This window comes from Oryza sativa, chromosome 7 (genome assembly GCF_034140825.1).
Source record: "Oryza sativa Japonica Group chromosome 7, ASM3414082v1".
NCBI classification, from domain to species: domain Eukaryota; kingdom Viridiplantae; phylum Streptophyta; class Magnoliopsida; order Poales; family Poaceae; genus Oryza; species Oryza sativa.
In genome coordinates, this window is record NC_089041.1 from 13,482,312 (window position 1) to 13,495,214 (window position 12,903).

A 12,903-nucleotide genomic window follows, 5' to 3' on the forward strand; every position below is an offset into this window, starting at 1 on the left:
CTCTGGCAGTGTCACACCTAGAAATTTAGCCCAAATTTCCAGACTATTTTGTGTATTAAATCCCTGTCCAGGAATCAGCCAGGGTACACAAAACGACAAATTAATATACAGATCCAAACAAAAATAAAGCGCAAAATACTTATAGAAGAGGCACTTAGTCCTCACATCGAAACGAAAGCAACAACAGCGGAAAAAAGGCGATCCTAGAGGGGCTTCAGCTCCACTCCACAGGCAAAACTCAACTGGGGTCTGATCTTTGGTTCTCTAACTTTGTCTTCACCTCAGAAGCACTACACTTATGAAAAAGGGGGGATAATAGCAAGCTAAGTAAACCGCCGTACTCAGCAAGCCACACCAACGATGCAGACGTGCAAGTGGTACAAGGATGATTTGTTGCTATTTGCATAAAGGCGGTTGTAAACATTTTAGAGTTGAAAACAGTAAAACAATTGATAATTAAGGCATTATAAAATCTCCACTTAACAACGCTACACCACGTTGTATAGGCCCAACTAAACCACCTGAACTACACCGGTTTATTAAGCCAATTTATTAAAGGTGAAACTAATCACGGTGATTCTGGTCGATCGCCCATAACCGCGAGCATGGCTATTCAAATAGTTTTACTCTGGCTAGAGGTGCACAACTGTACCCACAAGACACAATCCATCGGCATGTGACCATGCCTGTGCAGAACGTCACCATGTCGAGTGATTGTGACAAGACCCTTCGCATAACTCCCCCTAACCAAGCAATGCCACACCTCATGTTTAGCCCCTGCTCCCCAACAGGCAGCGGGCAGCCCCCCTCGTGCCTAGTGTTGGTAATTCTTACGGCCACAGATAAAATCCGCAAGCGCACGGATATACCGATGTAGCACTTCCTCTACGGAGTATTCCAAAGGGTATCGAATCCAAGGGAACGTGTGTGGTCAGATCTTCCTCCGGTTCATCCAAGGACACCAAGCAAATGATAGGCAGGATAGTGAGGATTTACTGGTGAGAAACAGTGTCTAGGGAAAGCTTAAGTTTAATCCTAACGCAATACTTCAGGCACCGGCAACCCGTTGTTCCCAGATGTTGCTCTACTACGTACCCGGACAGGGAGGACTTAAGTGATCTCGAGGGCTGTCACCACCTCTACACCTACCTCAAACGTACTGTGGGATACACAGCAATTACTGGATAACAATTACCTAAACACCACGTCTAAGCAATTAATATCTACTTTAGAGTTTATAACTCACTAAAGCAATCACTATACTTTAGTTGATTATAGTGAACAATAATCCCGTATGCTATTTATGAACTAACCAAGAGATAATTCTCACAAGATAAGTCTAAATTACTCAAGAAGAATATTATATTGAAATCAGAGTAATGAACAGAATAATAGAAATGAGAGAAGATTACCGACAACTCCATAATTCTCCCGACTTCTTCTACTTTACTCTCTTCCTATTCTAGTATACAATATAGTACAGTAGAGCCTCTTATAATTAAGCTCAAGCTTGGAAGTGTGTGTTGAAGTGAGTGAGATGATATCCTTATATAGGGGTAGGCATGACGGTTGTACAACGCGAATTGTCGGAAATGCCCCGCAACCACCATCAGGAGATGATCAGGACCGTCCACACGAAAGCCCAGCCTGAACGGCTGAGATTTTGGTTCGGCCGAACCCCCTGGCCTGGCTTTTGGCCCATCTCCTCCTCTGGTCCTCCTCTATCTATTTCTCAGAATTTTGGGCTGATTCTTTGGTATTTTGATGAAGTGCACAACTCATCCTTGTGTGGATACATGTTTCTCCTCACTTTAGTCTGATTTTCCTCCCAACTTCGGGGTTTAACACCTGCATACAAATATACACCAACACTTGTGGAATATGTGAGATTTAACACTTCGGGGTTTTATTATATGGATTTTATGTAGATGTTGGCGGTATAGAATCGGTATTTAATAACCACCAACACCTAGGTGAATCCGGAAGTAGAAAAGGTTGTCGCAGGGCCCATCCTAACTCCATCACGCTCACCCTTGCTGCGGTACGTTAGCCAGAGGAAAGTTTTACCCATTCCCGCTTGTGGTAAGCGCGGTAAATCATCAGTACATCCCGCGAACCGGTCCTTAATTGCCATGGGTGCAACTAGCAAAGCCATGCACCCACATCCCACCATTCAGTCGCATTTTAGTTGGATAATTACAACCATTGAAACATGGCCGGATGTCTCGAGCACGCAGCTCGTCATGATACTAAGTGTCTAATATTGTAATTATCCCATTATGTGAGCTAGTGGTAATTAAGCATGGTTAAGCATTTGTGATTCTAGCTAGGTGAACATAAGTAACACAATCTAGTCAAATTATCACCCAAGTTTGTCAATGAATGGATATGAAGTAATATGGCACAAGCGAGCAGATAGGTAATCATATAATCCCATGTACTTCCTCCGTTTCAGGTTATAAGACTTTCTAGCATTGCCTAAATTCATATATATGTTAATGAATCCAGACATATATGTGTGCTTAGATTCATTAACAACTATATGAATGTAGGCAATGTTAGAAAGTCTTATAACCTGAAACGGAGGTAGTAATTAGCAAGGCATGCAATTTTATTTGCAAATGATAAAACGTTTATAAAGTTGGATCAATATGCTCAAGAGGAATGTGGGACTTGCCTTGCTTCTTCAATTCGATCTTCTGAACTCTTTTCCTCGTGATCTTCCTAAACGGCGGAATCTACGCGCTAGCATACAAAACGAGGAAAAACACTAATAAAAACCAAGTAAATAGTACATAAAAAGTAAACAATCATGTAGAGCTCCATTTTAGATGAATTTTGCAAGTTGAATGGCTCAATTTGGAGTTCATATGATTTGGTTATGAATTTTAGAAGTTTTGAGCCATTTAAATGAATTTCTAGAATTAAAATCGATTTATTGCGCAATTACTAAATATTTTCCAAAGGAAAAAGGACAGTGCTAACGTCATCAAGGGGAGGGGAAGCAACGGCAAGCAGACCCCACCGGTCAGCGGCACAAGGGCGCCGGTCACCGTGGAGTGGGACCACCGAGGCGGTCCACTGCCGGTCCACAGGAACCGATGGCCCGGATCAGCCCAAGCCGATCGGGCAGCCACGGGGCGGTGTGGCTGGGGCACGGGCTTGGCACAAAGCCGGCTTGGCCGACCATGGCGAGCGATGGCGCAAGCGTGATGACCGGCAGTGGCGGCCGGCGGCACACGCTCGGGAGCGGCGACACACGAGGGTAGGCGGCGGCGCGTGGCGCTAGGAGGGAAAGGAGGAGGAACCCGGGGGTTTTCTCACCGAGTGCTCGGCCAGCGCCCGGCGCACAGGAAGACAACGATGAACGGCGACGGCGAGCGACGGAGGATGACAACAAAGGGTGGACGGGCTCGAAGAGGACCTAAGGAAACAGTTGAGAGGGGTTAAAGGGAGAGAGGGAGTCCACAGCGAGCGAGGGCGCCGGCCGAAGGCGGCCGCAATGGCGAAGCTCACCGTCGCATGGTGGAAGGCAACTCTCGGCGGCGGATTTGACTGAGCGACCGGCGGACGAGGCGGCCCTTGGGCTTGCGAACCCAACAGCGGTGATGGCGCGGTCCGGCGGCCACCCTAGCGGCGGTCGAAGGTGGAGAAATGATGGCGGTGGCGGGTGTGATGGTGCAGGAGTGGTAGGGTGCACGGGAGTGATCGGCGAAAGATGGAAAAAGACGAAGGAGGTGAGGGCGTGGTTTATATAGGTGCGGCGAGGCTGGACGTGGCCGAGAGGGGGCTCAAAACCGCCGGTGACGTGGGGGGAGATTGGCGATGGCTCAGCGCCGTTTTTTGCGGGGATAGTGGGGGTAGTGGGCACGAGGGTGGGTGGAGGCCGGTCCACGCGCACGCGGGGCGGGGTGGAGCATGGGAGAAGCGGCGACGTGGGGCGAGACTGGCGGCCATGGCGGCGGTTGGAGGCGGGCTGGAGGTGGGAGGAAGAGCTGACGGGTGGGGCCCACAGGTCCACCTGTCGGCCGGAGGGAGAGAGAGGAGGCCAGAGGGGAGGCGGAATAGACTTTCGCGAGGGGTAAGGAAAAAGGGCTGACGACGCAAGAGAGGAGAGGGGAGGCCGGCCTGAGAGAGAGAGAGGGGGTGCGCGGGCCGCGGGAGGGGAAGGGGGCTTTGGGCAGGAAGCGGCCCAAAGACAATGAAGGGGATTTTAATTTGTTTTTCTTTTTATTTAATGGATTTAATGAACTTTGTGCTATTAAAATTACTTCCTGAGCTCCGAAAATTCACGGGAAATTTCAGAGAATATATTAGGGCATAGAGAATATTACAAAATAATTTCCTGCCATGATTTTTAAGGAAATTTTAATTTCCTCATTATTTTACTTGACTGAATTGCTTTATTTTTTAATATAATTTCTAGAAATGATTTATTTAATGATGTTTAATCCCGAACGAAAATCGGGGCATTATAGGTAGGTCCTTCAAGTTAGCGCTTTGGGTTTGGGTTAGGGGGGGAGGTGTGAAGAGATCGGGATTTCCTTGATTGAGGGTACGACAGAAAAACACGTTGGGGTATATCTTGTTATGCCCATGTTTAATCCAAGTTAATCAATTTATTCATATTATTTTATATGCGATTGGTTGGTCAACATGTAGAGGTTGACAGCGGGATCATTGGGACCAACAATTTCATTAAGTTGAGTTAAAGAAATAAATCCCAAGAAATAAAAATGGTATTGATGCTCAAGTGAGATCTAGTCACGTATGTTTCAAGATGAAGAGAAAAAAATATGGGAATCATGTGTTGATCCACATGAAGAGTGACTGATAAAAAAGCATTGGATGGTTGTCATAAGTTGAAAGGCATCAAGTGGCTTGAAGAAATAAAAGTGATGGTACATCATGCGTTGATGAATATCAAGTCAAGTGAATATTAAAGATAGTGATGTCCATTGTCTAGTTAAGCCCGAGAGAAGAAGTACAAGGAAAATGTATAATGAAGCTAAACATCCCTTTTCTTACCTTTTACCTGTCCCAGTATTTTTATAAAGACCAGACTGAGTTTGAATGACGACTACTAAGACGGATGTAAGCGTGTTTGGTTAGTTTTGTCTCAAGTGCTCAAAATGATTTATCTTTCTATGAGTTGAAAAACCTAAACTAAAATTCCAACTCTTGGTTGTTTCACATGTCACAACACATATACCTGATTTCTTTGCAAGTTTTTCAACATCTTTTAAAGGTTTTGGACCATGTTTTATGTAGGGTTTAATAGTACTCGAAATAAGCTTTCCATGGAGTCCAAGATCATTAAAGTCATACTTCAAAGTAAAAGTTCTTGCCTTTTCACTTGAGCAACATCAGACTATCCTAACTCATGTTGAACATTGGAGTGTTTATTTTTTTGAGGAACTTAGTTCTATGTTTCGAACCAAATTTGGTGATCGGGATATCCGATGGTTAGTCAGACTATTGGATGCCTTAGAGAATTGGAAGTTTTACCAAACTTTATTCTCTATTTGGCTTGCGATTTTCTGATGTCGCGATCGGAGTATTCAGTCCAATGTTTTCCAGAGACCTTGGATTGAGTTTTTCACTGTTGGGGACCTGACACTGAGATCGAAATGTGCAATCTAGAAGTAAGATTATCCGAGGTGGTCCTAGAATCTCCACCCAACGGGCAGATCTAGGGGTTGCTTATTTAAACCCCCACCCAAACCCATTACAATGTTAGCCCTTCATTTCCAATCTTTGTGGATTTGTGAGTTTGGAACTTTCCATCCTTGAGCTCTCTTGCTTCCTCTCAAATGCTCTATAATCTTTGTGATTTGGCTTTTGGGTGCGTAGATTTGAGTTAAGTTTCTTATATGGGCACAAATCTTATTTCTTGAGCACTAGAGTTCATTTCCAAGCAAGCTTTGGGTGCATTTTTTTTGTTGGTGATTGAGGTCTCCTAGTTGACTAGGAGTCGCTTGTGAGTGTTGGTACTAGAAATATAATTCCCAGCAATGGCACAGAAATACTCATAATATATTATGGTTATAGAGTTCATCTGCAAGCGCACGGATATACTATTGTAGCATTTCACCCGAGAGTATTCCAAGGGTATCGTATTTATTTAATCTCGTGGGAAGATCATAGTAGAGGGAACCGAACTAATAATTTATATGTTACTTGTAATAATCATAGTCTAAGCAGGGGTTAAGATAAATCAAAGGGTAGAGTGACACAGAAGTAGGGAGCTACTCATTCTCGTACTAAAATATCTAAGCAAAGTGGAAAGAAAATAGAAAGAGAATCTATTCCTATACTTCTAGTATACTTACATTCTAGTTATATGTTATACTAACTAATACCCTCTATCCGATGCTCTCCTGGTACTTCGAGAAGCCACCCTGGACTGCCGAGTTCCTTACGACAGCCTGTCATGACCATACAACCGGGGCTAAATACGGAGGAGTACCCTCCCTAGGAAATTAACTTAGGACTATATACACGCGCGGAGGAATACCCGTACTGAGCTGTCACCATCAGCGGCCCACCTCTCATCCGCAGCATATAACATCAAATAACGATATCCCGTAATCTAGACACCACGCCTAAACTACTAGATACTACTCTAATATCATCGTCATGACATAGAGTAATTGCATAAGCAAACACTATACCCGTACCGATGCATCTCCCAGATAAGCTAGCGGTATAATCAGTATAACATGAACATAATGTAAAGTTGGCATTCATATACTCAGAAAGTATTTCAATACCACAAATGTATAAATAAGAGTATTCTAATAAAAGTACAAAGCTTACAAAAGAGAAGAGGAGAGCTACTAGAGCCATACCCGAACTCTTCCGAAGGCGTTCGTACTCCTGATTTCTACTCTATTCCTACTCCACTAGCTTGAGAACACTAAACTAAACTTGAGAGAATATGAGAGAGCTTTGCTTGAGGTGTGTGAGTGAAGTGATGATGAGAGCTCCTCTTATAGCTTGAGAATGACGGTTGTGACGGTTGGAAAGGTCGGTAATACCCACCAAACGTCATTGAGGAGTCATCTCAACCGTCTAGGAGAACCCTGGATCGAGTGGCGCTATGGGGGGTTCGGCCGAACAATGGGCTGGGCCGACCTGGCCCAAAATCAGCTGGTGGCCTCCTCCTTTGCTCTGACTTGTAATTTTGGCCCAATTGGTCGTGTCATTTCTGAGTCCTTGGCCCATTCATGCATAAGTCTAGTTCTCGACATCGTCCGATTGATTTATCATCTGATTTGATGTCGATTCTCCTCCACTTTATAGTTATTCTCTGCAAAAGGTTAGTGAACCAAATACTAGTGGAATATTGGAATATTATTGTTCTAACATAAATTTGCATTGCAAGCATAACTAATTCTCCTCTATTTTGGTAATATTGACGGTCGAAACTGATCGCTAACGACCGTCAACAGTGAGCACCCCAAGGATTGCGGTGTGTCGCGGTACAGTTTGTGAAAGTCAGATATCACCTCCGCAAGGAAAGAGATACCCTTAGTGGAATTAGTGATTTGTGTAGTCTCATGAGGAATAGGTGTCACCCCTCACCCTGATACTAATCGTGACACCAAAGAGGGTGCATCCTAGGAAATTAGGACATACCAACTCCTATGGAACTGTGTTGCTAGTATTAGTCCCAAGACACAATAGCAGGTACCCGTGGTCAACTGAGATATGCATCATTGCAACTAAATATAAATATCGATAGATTATACCCTTTTATGAGCTTACATCTTCGACAAAGTTAACCATTTTGCATCGCGGCTTTCACAAACAACTTTTATTTTGCAAACTCATTGAAACCTTGTGTTGGGTTTTCAATGTTGTAGAAACCAGTTTTTTCATAACAACAAACAAAGGGTGCTTCTGTGTTTGTCAGTACCTATGCCCGAGGGCACAAATGCTGAGGTACCACAAGGGTGGAGCGACAAGGATCAGGGGTATCAACATCCTATACTGGTGTAATAGAACTATTGGGGTAGGTCCATCGATTCATCACACAAACCGAGGACGATCAAGTTTATCATGCACAATAGCAATGCAATTCTCGAACATAGCATTTTTTTAACTGGGAGGAATATGATCATGTCTTTGTCTTCAAGTCCTTCGAAATTCCGCGTCCAAAATAATTTCTGATGATGGCGATTATGCGCAAACAAATGAAAACCACACAAAACCCTAAAATGAAAATACTATTATTATTAGTAACTAATAGTGCCACAAGGTCTATCACAATTTTAGAAACATTTTGAGAGTCAAATTTGCTCAATCGGAGCTATGGAGCTGTTGGGGCTGAGTTGGTCTGCCCTTCCAGGTCAGCCCATAAGCGGGTGGCCTAGCCCAAGCGTGTGTGAGGCCAGGGCTGGAGTATGGGGTGGTTGGCCGCGTCCCGTCGATTGGTAGTTTTCCGGAGGAAGGGGAGCATGGGTGTGGGGGAAGGAGAGGATAGTGAAGCGGCCGAGTGTTTTGGATTTCGTCTAGGGTAGCAGGAGGTGGCAGACGATGAGCGGCAGGGAGCTCATGTCTGTTGATGACTAAACTGTCGGTGGGGACGTGTCACGCCCAGAAATTCACGAACCAGAATTTCTAAGCTGAATGTGCATTAAACCCCTGTCCAGGACCAGCCAGGGTACACAAACGACAATTGTTGACATACAGATCCACGTCTTACAAAAATATAAAAGATTACAAATGCAGCGGAAAATATAAAAGCGAGATAAGCCCGAAGACTTGACTCCTGCAGCGGGCGACTCCATTCCACAGGCATCCTTGACGGCAGCGACGAAACTAACTTCTTCGAGACATCTCCAACTGAGAAGAACTTCCACTCTGGGGTGGGGAAAAAGAGAGCAAGACTAAGTACTACCCACTGTACTCAGCCAGTCATACCGGAAGGGAAGGTATGATGCAGGACATATCCAAGGGAGGCTAAAGGTTCTTTTGCATAAAGCTAGCATTTAAAAGCAGTAGCTGAAAGCAGTAAAACAATTGTAGTAATTAATCAGCATTAACCAATCATTGTCCAACGCTACACCACGTTGCAACAGGCCCAACCAACCACCTGAACTACACCAGTTCATTAGCTAACTAGGGTGAGACTAATCACGGTAAATCTGGTCGACCGCCCATAACCGCGGGCACGGCTATTCGAATAGTTTTACTCTGATCAGAGGTGTACAACTGTACCCACAAGACACAGCCCCACGACACGTTTCAGTGCGCCGACATGCCACCACGACATACCGGAAAGAGGCTGTGACAGGACCCTTCGCATAACCCTCTCTAACCGATCGCACCACACCTTAGGGTTCGCCCCTGTCCCCAGCAGGCAACGGGTAGCCCCCGTTTCGTGCCGCGGTGAATCCGGAAGCCAATCAACCGGACACCCCGGCCGACCCAACTCCATCACGCCCACCCTCGCCTAGGTACGTCGGCTAGAGGAAAGCTACACTACAAGCCCAGCCGTTGCCCACGCTGGCTTGTGGTAAGCACGATAAATTCTTCCAGGGTTTCCCGCGAACCGGTCCTTAATTGCCATGGGCACAACTAGCAAAACCATGCACCCACAGCCCACCATGTAGTGTATTTTAATTAACTAACACCATTGCGGTGGCACTAATCCAAAGCTATGCCAATAATCGAAGTCTATGCTTTAATGTGATCCCCCTTTGTGTACTAGTTGAACTAAGCATGGCTAAGCATCTCCTAAACCAACATCTAGTCATTTTAATACCCAAGTTATCAATGGCGTAAGGGAAACAACATATAACTGAGTAATAGGACCCATCCCACATTATATTGTAAAACAATGCAATATTTAATAGAAATGCGGGACATTTGTAAATTGGGTACAATATGATCAATTGTAATGTATGACTTGCCTTGCTCTTGCACTGATGAGACCACAACAACGTCTTCGAGAAACCGCAGATCGACGAAACGGCCAAAATCTACGCGACAAACAAAGCACACAAGCAAAACACACTATAAGACTACTAAAACAGGAAACAAAACCATTTTTAGTGGATTCTATGCATTTTTATGAATTTACTGAGACTTGAATGGACTTAATAGGAGCTCGGATGAATTAGATATGAATTTTAGAAGATTATCTGTGTTTTTACTAATAAAGAAAAGCCTTAATGTATTTATTGCGCAATAAAGCATCCCAGGGCTGACGTCATCCAAGGGGTGGGGGTGGCGCCGACATGCGGGACCCACGGGTCAGTGACACAAGAGGAGGAGGAGGTGACCTGGTGGGTGGGTCCCACCAGGCAGCGGCTCCAAGGGAGGAGAGGTGGCGCCTGGCTCGGCTCGGCTCGGCTCCAAGCCGGCCAGCCATGGAGGGGCGGCGGCGCGCGGAGCTGGCGGCGGCAACCGGCGGCGAGAGGCTGCGGCGGGCGGTGCGAAAGGCGGCGGCGACCGGCGCGAAGGGCGGCGACGCACGGCGCGGCCCGGCGCTAGGAGGGAGAGGAAGGGAAAAAAAGGGAAAGGGAGACCTCACCGGGGAAGTCGGCTGGCGTGGGGGAAGTCAACGGTGGATGGCGGGGCGCGGGGTGGACGAGGTGGCTCTCGACGTCGCGAGGCCAACGGCGGCAACGGAGCAGCGCGGCGACAGCACTAGCGACGGCTAGCGGCAGTTAGAGGCGGCGGTGGGCAGCGGCACATGGGGTGGGTGGTGCGGTGGCGGCGCGCGGCAAGCGAGCGGTGGCCGGGATACCTCCCGCGACGGCGAAGCTAGCGGCGGTGACGGCTTGGCGCGGCGGCGGCTATAGCGGCGGCGGTGCACAGCCGGAGGCGGCAGCAAGCGGCGGCGCTAGCAGCGAACGGCGCGGCGGCGTTAGAGAGCGCAGGCGGAGACAGCGAACGCAGAAAAAGAGAGAGGGAGACACGGGGAGCGTTTTATAGGGGCTCGAGAGGGGCAGACGTGGCCCGGGGCGGCCGGATTTCTCGCCGACGACGTGGGAGGTGGAGAGAGAGAGTGGGAAGGGGGATTCGAATTGAATCCCGCCCTTGCGGGCGCGCGCGCGTGGGCGGGAGAAGGCGGGGCGTGGGGGCGGCGACGTGGGGGTGTGTGGGCGCGGAGTGGGTCACGGATGCGGAGGAAGCGGCGGCGTGGGCGGCGGTTTCGGCGGCGGCGCTGTCGTCGGCTGGAGGTGGAAGAAGGGGCCGACAGGTGGGCCGCACCTGTCGGTGACCTGGAGAGAGGAGGGAGGGAGTGGGCCGGCCCAGCAAGGAGGAAGGGCGCGGGAGGAAGTGGGCCGACGGCCCAACAAGAGGAAAAAGGGAGGAAAAAGGAAGAAAAAGAAGAGAAAAGGAAAAAAGGATTTTCCAGGGATTTAAATATTGCACTATGCTTATTTTAATTGGTTAAAATTATTTCCATGGCTCTGAAAAGCATATTTTGACATGGAGAATCCAAGAAAAATTCCACATGCCGATTCCGGTTATTATTTGTATTTATTAATTAGGATTCAACTCTTGGTTAAATTGAACAATTTCTTCGGACGATTTATTTTATGGATTTTAAAGCAAAGAGGGGAGCTTCAGGGCGCGACAGGACGCTTGGGAGAGGTTTCGTTGAGGGCAGTACAGTGAGAGTTAGGGGATGGAAGGATAAATTAGGGCGAGAGTTCACCAGAGGGAAGGTTGCTGGTGGTGGATTTGTTGTGGTGGCAATGGTGGTTGGTGGAGAGGAGACAGAGGGAAATGAGGCGACATATGTGGAAGGAGGACAATGGGGTCCTTGAAGTCTTGGAGGTAAGGCCAATTGAAGGATTTGTGGGCTTATTTATAGTGGATCCTGTCAGATGTAGACGTGCGAGACAGGTGGTGGCATGCGATTCGGTGTAGACGTCGCGATAGTGAGCGAGGCGGTGGCATAGTGGTGACATGTGGCGAAGGCGGCAAGTAGGGTGCGGTTGTCGGTGTGGCGGTCAAAGAGGCGTGTCGACGCATGCTCGGTAGCTAGAGGTGTTGTCACACCCTGATTTTCGTTTTACGGATTTATAAATTATATAATAAATTATTTCTAGAATTTATATTGAAGTGCAAATTAATGAACAAGTGAAGTAAATAGGGGAATTATAATTTCCTATATAAAATATGGCTGGATTTAATTTTTATTAAATTCTCCATGATTAATTATACTCTCTGGAATTTTCTCGAAGTTTTCAAAGCTCAATTACTAATTTTAAAAGTACAAAGATCATTTTAGTGATTAATTAAATTAAAAAGAAATTAAAATCCCTTCTAAAGCTTTGGGCCAAATTTGGCACATTCCTCTCTATCGCGAAGTCTAGTTTGCCTCTTCCTGCCGGCCTCCCTTCCTCCCTCTCCCTCTGGCCGAACCAAATCTCACCAAGCCCATGCGCCGGCCTAGCAAGCAAAGTGGCCAAGTTGGCAGCACAGGCCGCCTCTAACCGCTGACGCATGGGGCCCACACCAACACTGACGAATCCAGGTCGCGTTCGATGGTGTGCCCGTTGACGTCCTAGGCATGCTTGGCACGCACTAAGACTCCACCGCATGCCTGGCCTTACCATCACCAAACCTCCGTGACCACGTCCGCGTGAGGATGCAGTTCGTCGGCGTGTTCGTCATCATGACCAATGTCGTGCCCATCAATGACCAGGACTCGCGCATCAACAACTATGGCTTCACCGAGGAGGACAACCTCTCTCACCTCGACTGTCACGACCGGAAATAACCCAACGGACGTTCCTTACGTGCGTGTATTATTCCTTGTCCCAGGAGGCAAGGTACACCAAAAGTTGATACAATTCAGAGTTTAACAAGCGGAAGCGTAAATAGTTAATTATTACACGGGCAACGAGGGCCCAGCACACACGAAGACAACGAAAA